This window comes from Varroa destructor, unplaced genomic scaffold, assembly GCF_002443255.2.
Source record: "Varroa destructor unplaced genomic scaffold, Vdes_3.0 BEIS01000007.1, whole genome shotgun sequence".
In the NCBI taxonomy this organism is placed as follows: domain Eukaryota; kingdom Metazoa; phylum Arthropoda; class Arachnida; order Mesostigmata; family Varroidae; genus Varroa; species Varroa destructor.
Genome location: NW_019211460.1, coordinates 37,646,466 through 37,657,129, shown reverse-complemented (window position 1 = coordinate 37,657,129; position 10,664 = coordinate 37,646,466). Strand labels below are relative to the sequence as shown.

Genomic DNA, 10,664 nt, shown 5'->3' with positions numbered 1-10,664 from the left:
GGTAATCTATGGCTTTCAAGAAGTTACCGCATCCCTTCTGTGTACATTAGCGTGAGCCCTAACGGCAACCTTTAATGAACATTCACATCAATGGTATGTATATATATATATTATCTGTGTCTGCCGGCCCTTCACTATAGAACGCCAACAGGGTTGAGTTATCAGTATATAGATGGCGACACCAGCACCGTCAAGACAGTCCTCAGGCAAGTAACCCTATAACGAAATAGAAGATGTCCTGAGTACTTTGAAGTTCTTATCGTAGTTCATAGTTGACATTAAAACCTTAGTAGACATTTAATTAGTATGTTAATTTCACATAAATTGTACAAAGTCGAATAAAAGTAAATAATTTAAAAAAATGTAGCACCGGACAACTACTTCTGTCTATATCAGCACTTCCAGATTACGCATACTTTACTTGTATGCTAGCCAATTTTTCTCTATTTGCCATAAAAATTCTGATATTTGTAATATTTTCATATATTCTATATATAATATATATTCTAATATTTTTCGACACGGTACTCATTTGAGAACTCTGCATTCTTTTACACGCGTGCGACACAACTCGATGCGTCTACAACGATGGAAGCAAAACGACAGATATCGTCTTTTAAAATGTAAAAAATATTTAGTGATTATATTAATTGTACTGTATTCAAATAGCACTATTATAGCTATGATAGGGCAGCTGATACTACACTTTCAAGGTAAGTTACTTAACATTGCTGACGAGGGGTTCCACTATATAGGAACATACCGTCAGTCTAATGCGGGAAAAGGAGGGGGTCGCTTCAGATTACTGCTCTTGTTAAATGGTTGAAACGAGCAGGTGATTGAAAGCGTAGAGGGGAGTACGGACAAATCTGTGTGACACGCTGGTAGATGGAGACGACACACTACACAGTTAAGCACATCCAGTAAGTTCCTTCTGTTGTTATTACTGTATCATAGTATGCCCAATACAAATCTGGATCATTCTTTCCAGATCGGGCGAGAATCGCATCACTTCAAAGCAATGCACTGTTTTAGTAGGTATATATTAGCCGATGCCAGTGACGACATCGCCGCCGCTAACGACCCGGATCGGTCGCATCGGGTTCCCTCTTGTTTTCCCTGTTGCCGTTGCGCGTATCCTTCCTCCTAATAGATGGTAACACATTGTGTCTGGGGGCTAGCGTTCATGCTAGGGTCCCCGGTCAATGACCCTCATCAAAGAGGTGAACGACCGACAGAAACAGCTCCAGTTGCGGCTCAACCGTTGGGCCCCCTCCAGCAGTTGAGCGGGACGGTAGCCTGCTACCACCAAACTACACCAATCAGCAATTGTATGAAGGACGGAAGTTGTCCCGACGACGCTCCGTTGCTGCTGTTGTTGTCGCCGCCGCCGCCGCCGCCGCCGCCGCCGCCGCCGCGGGTATTGCCGGTCGTGTTGACGCTGTTGCTGTCATTAAGTTGCGCGACGCCATTTTACAATCCAACAACTCTCCTTTGGACGAAGTTCTCTTATGCGCGAAGCAGTTCTCTACTCATCCGTTTCTCGGTACTTTTCGCTAGCGATGACCGCGTTGCGCCGTACCGCGAATATGATGTCAACAGACGCTACCGACGCAAGCACGCGAGAAGGTCTGCAGAAGTAGTTCTGAGCCCATAGTAGTTCCACGGGAGTAGTTTTGAGCCTTCAGAAAAAGAAGAACCGCTTTAGCCAATGTTGACGATGCCGAAGAAAAGCGAGAGTAAAGCATCATTGAATCTGGGCGGGTCATTGACCTAAGCCGTGGGCCCAGTCGAAGCTCGGGCTGACACTCATCGACTGCTCAGGGGCGGGCTGCTACAACTGAGTAAAGAAATGAAATAGGGAAGTTCGCAGGGGAGGAAGAGGAGCAAGGGATGGACGTGGTCGCAAGTGCGGCTCACGGACGAAACGACCGCCGGACAACCGTAAAGTCAACAATGAGAAGAAAAACGAAACCACAACAACAGGATACTGCTATTCCCCCCACCCCATCCATCCATCCATTCATTCGCCTAGTTATAGCTAAATGCTGCAGAGTTCGAGAAAAGCGCGGACGGGGTCAGTGGACCAGGGGCCCCATGGGCGGGAACAGAACTGCCAGCAAATAACAGTGTTAAAACCAATGCTGGCGTTAGCGTCTCCATAACAGCAACAGTGCGGTAGAAAGAAGTTATAAACGGAACCGCTTCAGACAGAGTTAAAACATTTAGTAAAACGTAGCGAAGCATTACAGTCTTTCCTTATAGATGACGTCCGAAGCACAGCAAGAGCTAACACCTGCCGCAATGGTTATAGCTGGCTGGCGGCGGGCGAGCGAATGGTGTAATATTTGCTATTATTGTTACATGTTATGTAGGTACTTTGGTGATTTCGCAACACCTTCTGGGTACAGAGGTTCGGTTCAATATTATAGAAATGATAGCCGTAGCGTGCTTTTGGTCGCGGTTGTGGGGCCGCATGGAAGATAGTTGGTTGACGCATGTTGTTATTAATACTGTCGTACGGTACATAAATTTTTAATCGCCGTATTACCCGTAGTACACTTAGGTATCCAAGTAGCTTAACATTCATTTTATTATGAAGCATATTTTGAAGATAAGTTATATATGTTTTACAAAATTGTTAGGAAATCGTTTTGTTGACGCATATTACAGGAAGCCATTGAAATGGAACGAGTCAGCCAGGAACGTCCTGCCAAAATTCACTGACCTATTTTTTAAGGCATTTTTTTCAGATCGTCACTACTCGTTTAGGGTAATTCGAATAAATGCTAGCAAGAGTGATCTTTCTCACGTTCCACCAAACGTGCACGAGAACAAGCCCACCTAACCAGTAGTTTTTTAGACATCTAGTATGCCCTACCCTGCATGATGATTAAGTCAATAGTTAACATGCCTCGTTATCATCACTCTCCACACTGGTTTGACTGATGATGGCTCCGTACACGTCGCTGGAACTTTGCGGGTATTGCACCTCTCGAATCAGGTACTACTCTATTGAATTCACTCGTGGAATCAGTCTTTTACCCTTTCGTCCGTATATTGTAATAAAACGGAGCCCATCGCTATTGTTTTCTAAGGTATATTTATCACTCTCAAGAACTTAATCTTAGGTAGATAACAGGATAGCTCCTAACCATTGTCTCTATTCTACATCAATATAGAGCAAAGATAGTGCTGACCTCAGCAAACAACAATATCAGATCGAAGCGAGATTCAGGATCTCCTTATTTTACGGTCAAACACGGGTCCAGTTTAGGTAGAGCCATCTATACGAAGCAAACAAAGCCAGCTTGTTGCATGTTAAGGCAATCCTTTTAGCGAGTGTCTAAAATTGCTTGACAGCATTTCACTATTTGCCTTCTAAAATAGTACGGCAATAGATAGCATACATAATAGATGTCCACGGTGGAATCGACTTATACTTACTTACGCCATGGAGCGACGCACCTGGAACGGAGAACGACGAAACGATACCCTTAATCAGAGGTAGAACTTTGCAGTGAACATTTTTATGAGGGTTAGAAAACGCAGCATGAATAACGTATGCAGGTTATCGATGGTTGCATGTCTATCTTGTTCGTGTTAGATTTTGAACCGGGATACATCAATGCGGGTATGTCTTGTAAGGTTAGGTTGTAAAGGTCAAGCCTAGATGCATGTATCTAGGAAGAAGCGTTCTTCTGATCATGGATGTGTTGTAAGGGAACGTAACTGCTGCACAATTCGAAAATGTTTCTTTATGATGTATGTTGCTAGCGCCTCTAACTCTGCCGAAAGCGTATGCTAAAAAACCAACTTAAAAACGCTACTGGTTCAAACAAACCGCGATAGATTCATCTCTCTAAGCTATAAATTCAAACCTTGCGAATGATTCCGTCATACTTCACATTGGACGATAAAATGGTTGTAACTTTTTTAGCATATACGTATTCGACAATTGTTAAATCATTGGCTGCTTATATAACCAGGGTCCGTCTCAGGCGCAGCTCGATTTGTGAGGAGGCTACCCCTCGGGTGAATCTACCTGCCGATATCAAAAAAATGCTCCGTTCTACCTATATGCTATTTGTACAAGGCAATCATGTTGAATTCAGGCCACGATTACCGTTGCGCGATAGGCCTATGGAACCGGATTATGTTGTTTATTCCCACTTGAAGGAGCGCGCAAGGGCGGACGAGAAACGTTTTTGCCCAAGGATATAGAGTTTTCGAGTTCGAAGCTGAGGATTTATAAATGTATAATTTGTTGTAGAACGTTGAGTCAGTATCATAACACGCTACGTATGAGACTATAACATGAAATGGAGCCAAGCAAATGTGGATAAAACGTACATGTTGTACTTCCAGTATACTTGAGAGTTTAGCGCATCGTAATGTTAAGAGGGAAGATATTACATCCGTATGTCCTCAGGATGTAACAATCATATGCTTTAAAATCCTGTTCGTAAAAACGATTCACTTTGAGATTCTTTAAGTCTGCCTGACTCTTGATTGGCAGGAGATCCAGGCAGGAGATCTTGCCAGGAAATATCTACGGTTTTGGCAAACTACGTCAGCCACATGGCCATAACTACAGCACCTTAAAGTCATCGATGGCCGCTAATTTCTCGAAAGTGTTTTTTCGAAACAAAGCAAGATAGGTCTCACAGATATATGGTTATCAACATAGCATATACAGACTTTATCAGTAAACTACTACTACAATTAAAAATTATAGATAGTTAATAGTGATTTTCGAATAGCTGCGCTTACGGTAGAAAGCGTTTGACGTGTCAGTTAGCTAAAGGCGCTTACGTTGCTAACCATAATTTGTCTTTGAAAAGTTGGGAGGAGTAAAGGAAGGAGTAAAGATGCTCCTTGGACGTGTTTGACTTACCACAATCAAGATTGGTATGTTAGATAAGTTAGTCGTTGATTGTAGCGCTGATGCGCTCATGAAACGATGACGATTACCGTACCTTACTCTCAGTATACTATAGAGATTATAGAGAGAAATCAAATCGATCACGAAATTACTCAAGTGCATCTGTATAAATAAAATACTATAATAAAATATCATTCTCGGATCGTCGCCATATTTTGGCACCTGCTGAAAAACACCTATAAAAAAAAGCTAACAGATCACAGGGCGAAAGACCCGAAATGCACTAAAACATTCAATTCCTTCCTAAAAACTGATGCCTCTAAATAAGATATCTATCTACTTCTAGCAGCAACAGTATTTGAATGGAAGAGCTATTGGAGCCGCTGTGTACTAGTAGCAGGGCTGAATAACTAACTTCCAGATAGTTACTGAGCAACTTGTGCTTTAAGTGTAAATGCATATGAAGGTAATGGCACGCCCATTATCTTAGCACGACATGCAGGGAGGGGCAGTGTCGACAAGAAATAGCACCAAGTAAACGCCAGTGAACATATGAGGCAACGTCTATTGCCTGTCGGTAACGATGACGACAACGACGTTTGCTGTACGAGTAGATGCAGGACATTCTGCTTGAGGTTGCGAGGTCACTTAAGCTTGTTAAGCTTATTCCTTTGTAATCTGCTCCTGTGCTTCTCTCCAACAATCTGCTTGTGGCTTTAGGACTACACCTTGATAGGCTATTGAAGCTGGCCGATTGAAGCTATTGCGTAGCCGTTCGTCACGTCGACAGAGGCTACAGGTTCGTCAGAGGGCCGCCGCATGTCAACTTCAGTAGTGACCTATTTTACGGCTGGCGGCGAGCGCAGATATTATACCTAAACATACATATACACATACTGAGGCTGCAGGTATATGTATAACGCCATTAGCTCTGGTTATACAAGACACTTAGTGGTATTTTTGCGACATTACATAGCTGACTGGATAGTACGGTTCGCCTGAAATGAAAGGGTAGAATAGGAAAAGTAAATATACTTTAGGAATATGTACCTTCTGGACATCTGCTTGCTGCCATACAATGACGACGTAGCTTCTAACTAATTCGTTACGTAATATATCGGGCACAATTTTAGTGTTGATTTATTGAATGCGTTCAGAAGGAACGCATTAATAAAGGATCCAAGTGAAGACTGCATGCGCGGTCCGAGTAGCCAACTGTTGATGAACAATGGATCTTCCTATAAGCAGAAAATAGTTCAGTGTGTTACGTGTCAGCCCTGATTGAATTTATTATGTGCAATAACCGCACGGTAAATTCACATTATTATCTACGTGACGCACCTTTCGAGTACATGCTTGAAAATTATTGTTAGAAATATCTGAATATTCCGTCTTTCCCAGATTCCCAATAGACGGGGCGTAATAAGACCTACCATTATCGGTCTGTTATTCATCCTAAACGATACTCTCGTGGCTGAAATTATGATTAGCAATTCAGTCACTCAGTGTTACGTCAGTGATGCCGTTGTGCTGAGCGGCCGCCAATGGGCACAGCTTTGGCCTTGTCCGCCAGCCTCTGCAGTAGCAGTAACGGCGATAGTAGCAAATGGCCGCTTGTACTGAATAGGCCGTGTAACAGGATAATGTAGCACGCCGGACACAGCGGGAAACAGTTCAGCTCAAGGCCTGACCAGGTAATTCGAGGGTTCGCTACGAGTACAGCTTATTTGCTGGTTGCATTCATCACTAAAGCGAGGGTAACGGGTACATTGAGCGACAGTCGAAGGTGCTAAGCACTTGTAGCTGTTACTGGGAACGCGTGGAAGAGGAAGGAGAACGAGACAAGCTATGGTAATTGTAATGCTTTGCGCCTCATAATAACTTGCGCCTCAAATACTAATCTAGTTATTTTCTGTTAATATCCGATTGGATCATGCGCCAGATGTACATAATAGAATAGTTAATACCCTGGAATTTAAGATAAGGATAACAAGAAGTGAAAGCTGAAGTTTTCCATTGACGAACAAAGTTGAGACTTGATCCACCGTTTAAATACAGTCAAGTCATCTATATGAAATGAGTTACGATGTACAAATCCAAACTAAGCACGAACGACCTATGCCATTCTTCGTGTATCTCTCACAGATTAGTTTCAGTCATTTTAATAGCTCCGCCATAGTCGGCCCGTTCGTGAGATTATTTCTACGCAAATTGTCACAGAAACAACCGGATCTCATCTAAGATATTATAAAGCTATGAGATTCCAGTAAGGTTAGAGATTTCTTTATCGGTCCTATATTGTCACACGTCGGGTACAATTGGATCACGCATTGAAGGGTTTTCATGTGTCGTTTTCAGAGGTACCGTCAAACTTCGCGCCCGTATCGATATTTTAAACTGCCCTTTTCGCCGACTGATACAAGAATTAAGGCTTCTAATAGCAAAATCAAACAGGGTAGTGGACTTGTGCGGATTGTGGTGCGGATATTAAGAACGGATAAAAATAAAATGAAAAAAAGTGAATGAATAGCGGGACCGGGATCTGGCTACGTATCCATTTTGACTATATTGATATTAGCGTTTCGACTACAGGTTTGTATACGGATCTGATTGTAGACATATATCCTCTATGCCTATTTGTGAGATAAGTCGTTCTAACAAGTATTTAAACAAACTGTATACCGGAATATTGTTGGGTAATCACAACTTCGTTTAAGAGCATTATGAAGTTCGACATACGTTGGATATCCAGGAAACAGGGTGCCTGTAAGTGGTACGAAAGAATATTAGCTTAACTTAGAATGGTCTATTCTGGCGAACCTTTAAACTTACAAAATCCAATTCAATATGATTTTGGCAGATCTCATCTCAGTCTCACTTTTACAAGTGTTTGGTTGCTTGGCAAATTCGAATTGAAGAAGAATAACACTTCGAGCTAGGCTATATTTATTCGCTAGTGGTCTGATCTTCTCAATAGTTTTTTTTTTTTCAAACATTGAAGAAATTTATTACGAATCGGAAGAAAGGAAGACAACGCTAACTGTTCTACATATATAGTTTCTTATTTTCAATAATTGGGTCACATAAAATTTACAAAAAAAAGCAATTGTACGCATCTACTTTTCGGTGTACTACGAAAAGCTTCAAATGAAAAGAGTGGACAAAGCCTTTACGCCTGTGGTTTTAAATTGATTGTTTTTCTGTAATGCATTAGATAAAAGTTAGCTATCTCGGCTCGTATAAGCAATACTAGTTTCATAGTATGATAACCGTCTCAAAGGTACGTATCGTTTGCAGACTTTTAACATGAACAATCTCCAGCTGATAAATAGTCGAGTCTGAAGAAATTTTTAAACCTACCTACCTACCTACCTACCTACCTACCTACCTACCTACCTACCTACCAGATATCCTCGAGGCGCTCATACGACAACGGTGACTATGCCTTAATGAGGCTATAATTCGGGCCGAAAGCATCCAAAAATGCCCATAAACAGTGCATTTTCGAAAATCTTCACATGGAGACCAACGTCTACTAGCCTGACCATAAGAAGTAAGGGGCGGTACTATCGAGTAAATGAAGATACGGATGAACAACAATGTCTGTTAGATGCATTTTGCTGTTATCGGCAACTAAATTAAAAAAAAAAAGAGTGAAGCGATAAATATATGTCCAATTCAGCACATAATAGATTCCTTTCGTGTAAATCTCCCGCCAGCCATAAGTCAGTGCCGGAAGTAGCAAATTACCTAACCCAGGTACAGTATTACGCTGCTGTTGTTGTACATATAATATACGGGACAAGTTAATGGTTGCCATATTGACTCCCGCCGAATGTGCCATCACTCTTCAGTTATCAGGATAAGTTACCTGTTCGTCGTCATGAACATAATTATAATTACAATAGCCGCCTGCCGTCGCATTCACGAACACACATACATACAAACGCTTAGTTCTAGTAATAGGGGTACTGGCTTCCAGTCTATTAGAACGGCTAACGGCGGTATCAAGGTACGTAAGGTCTCAGTCATTTTGTAGTATAAGTCCAAGTATTCCAGCATAACACCGTGGATGCCGTTCAGACGTATTCAGCTACCGTATAGTAATCGTGCTACCGTGCCCGTAAATCGTGGCCAGGTTTAATTGTTTGTATAAATATAGTGGTAGTAGTAGCAATTGCAAATGCGCACATATAGACATGTATCTGTACGTATGAATATCAAGAAGGGGCTCAATGAGCCTTTGCGGCATGGGCTGTTAGCGCGAAGGCTTTCGTAAAGTCTATACAGCCTATCTAATACAAGGGCATTTTAAGCGTCATTATCCATTATCCACCATATTGGTAAACGACAAGTCGTTATCCACGGCTAAATAATAACTAGACTGGCTTTATCTCCGCGAAAATTATGGTAACTCCTCGTTTTTCTTGAACTTTCTCACGGGATCACAATAGTCGTGTACGTTTTTCATACACTGGCTACTTGGATCAGACCTTGCCTATGACGTGTATATAATTCAACTACTTCAGGAACTTCGGCTTGAGATGTCGGCATGTCGTAGTTGACGCGAGCTCGCTCACGGCTTTACTGATTAACGTTTCTATCTTCTGATATTTGTCGAATTTTGGCGTAGTCTTTTTGGTCTGGACTTTCTGCAGTTAATCCAGCCAATCAAAAATCTTAGTTCATGCAACATTTATCGGGGCCGACAGTTCTTCAAACGATTCATCTTTTTTGCTTACGCTGTCTAACGGTTTATGATGCGATAAAACTTACTTACTTAGACTGCACAAAGGAGCATTCTTCGATGTGTCTCTGCCTGAGTGTCGTTTGGTATCCATGTGAACACTCATTCTATTGTTGGCAATTCCAAGAGAACTTATTTTTAAATAAACCCGTACTTATAATACATCAGTCCACAATCCATACAACGGTTCGTACGGATATGATACAGATTATGCCTATGTCGTTTGCCTCCCGTACGTATGATGGTATGATGGGTTGCAGATGTTTGTCGTCTTGTCTGCGATTATACGTCTTAGGATTATACGTCATGCCTTTTTCCGTACGTAAATTAATGTATCGTATTAAAATAGTCTTTTAGAAATTGTAAAAGTACTCTTTTCAACGAGACGGGTCTGTGATGAACGGTTCGTTTGGTGAGGTTGCGATGCACCGTTCCGGTATGTTCGTTGAAATTATACAGTGAATTCAGGCTTGTGATATCTTTTAGTTGTAAATAGCGATTTGCGGCTCAGGCTCATTGTTGTCACAGTTTTTTCAGCTTTGGAAATTGATGATTTTTTACCCAGGTAGAATATGTGAGGTATATTGGTGGTAAATTCAGGTTTGGTACGATCACTTTTGCCTTGCCTTGACCATTTACTGAATCAATTTTTAAAAAGTTGTTTGCGATCGGAAGTGAGGAAAAGCGTTCTGAAGTCGAAGTTCACTGCACCACGTTTCTCAGATATTAGTTTGTTTAACTGCACTTGATAGTCGTATTTTGTCGTGAAGTAACCTCTTTAGCTTTTTTTTAAAATACATTGCAGCGACTTGCTTTTGGAACGCGCTTTAACTAACGCTCGAATAATTATAAGTTTAATTAACCCTCCAATAAGAACTTTTCCAAATATTATGCGAGGTCCATAATTATCACAATTCTACTTGTTCTGTGTATATACGATAGCTTTCATAGAAAGGTATTAATCAAGCATCGTTTGTTAAAGTATCCTCTTCTCATCGAGCATTCTAGCTACTTCTTGTTCACATATATATA

The 10,664-nt window shown here is 41.4% G+C and overlaps 1 long non-coding RNA gene across 7 annotated transcripts in view; it reads right to left on the bottom strand.

Annotated features, from left to right (window-relative positions):
• Positions 1 to 2,569: 2,569 nt before the first annotated feature.
• The window catches only part of LOC111254360 (uncharacterized), a 10,898-nt gene continuing 2,803 nt past the window's right edge, over positions 2,570 to 10,664 (bottom strand). For 2 of the 7 annotated variants that reach the window (XR_002675002.2, XR_015317241.1), the window contains exons 2-5: positions 7,568 to 7,649; positions 6,319 to 6,694; positions 5,936 to 6,123; positions 2,570 to 4,994 (exon numbers count right to left, since the gene is read on the bottom strand). This is a non-coding gene — a long non-coding RNA (uncharacterized LOC111254360). The other 5 variants (XR_015317239.1, XR_015317240.1, XR_015317236.1 and 2 more) reach the window with 4 other exon arrangements.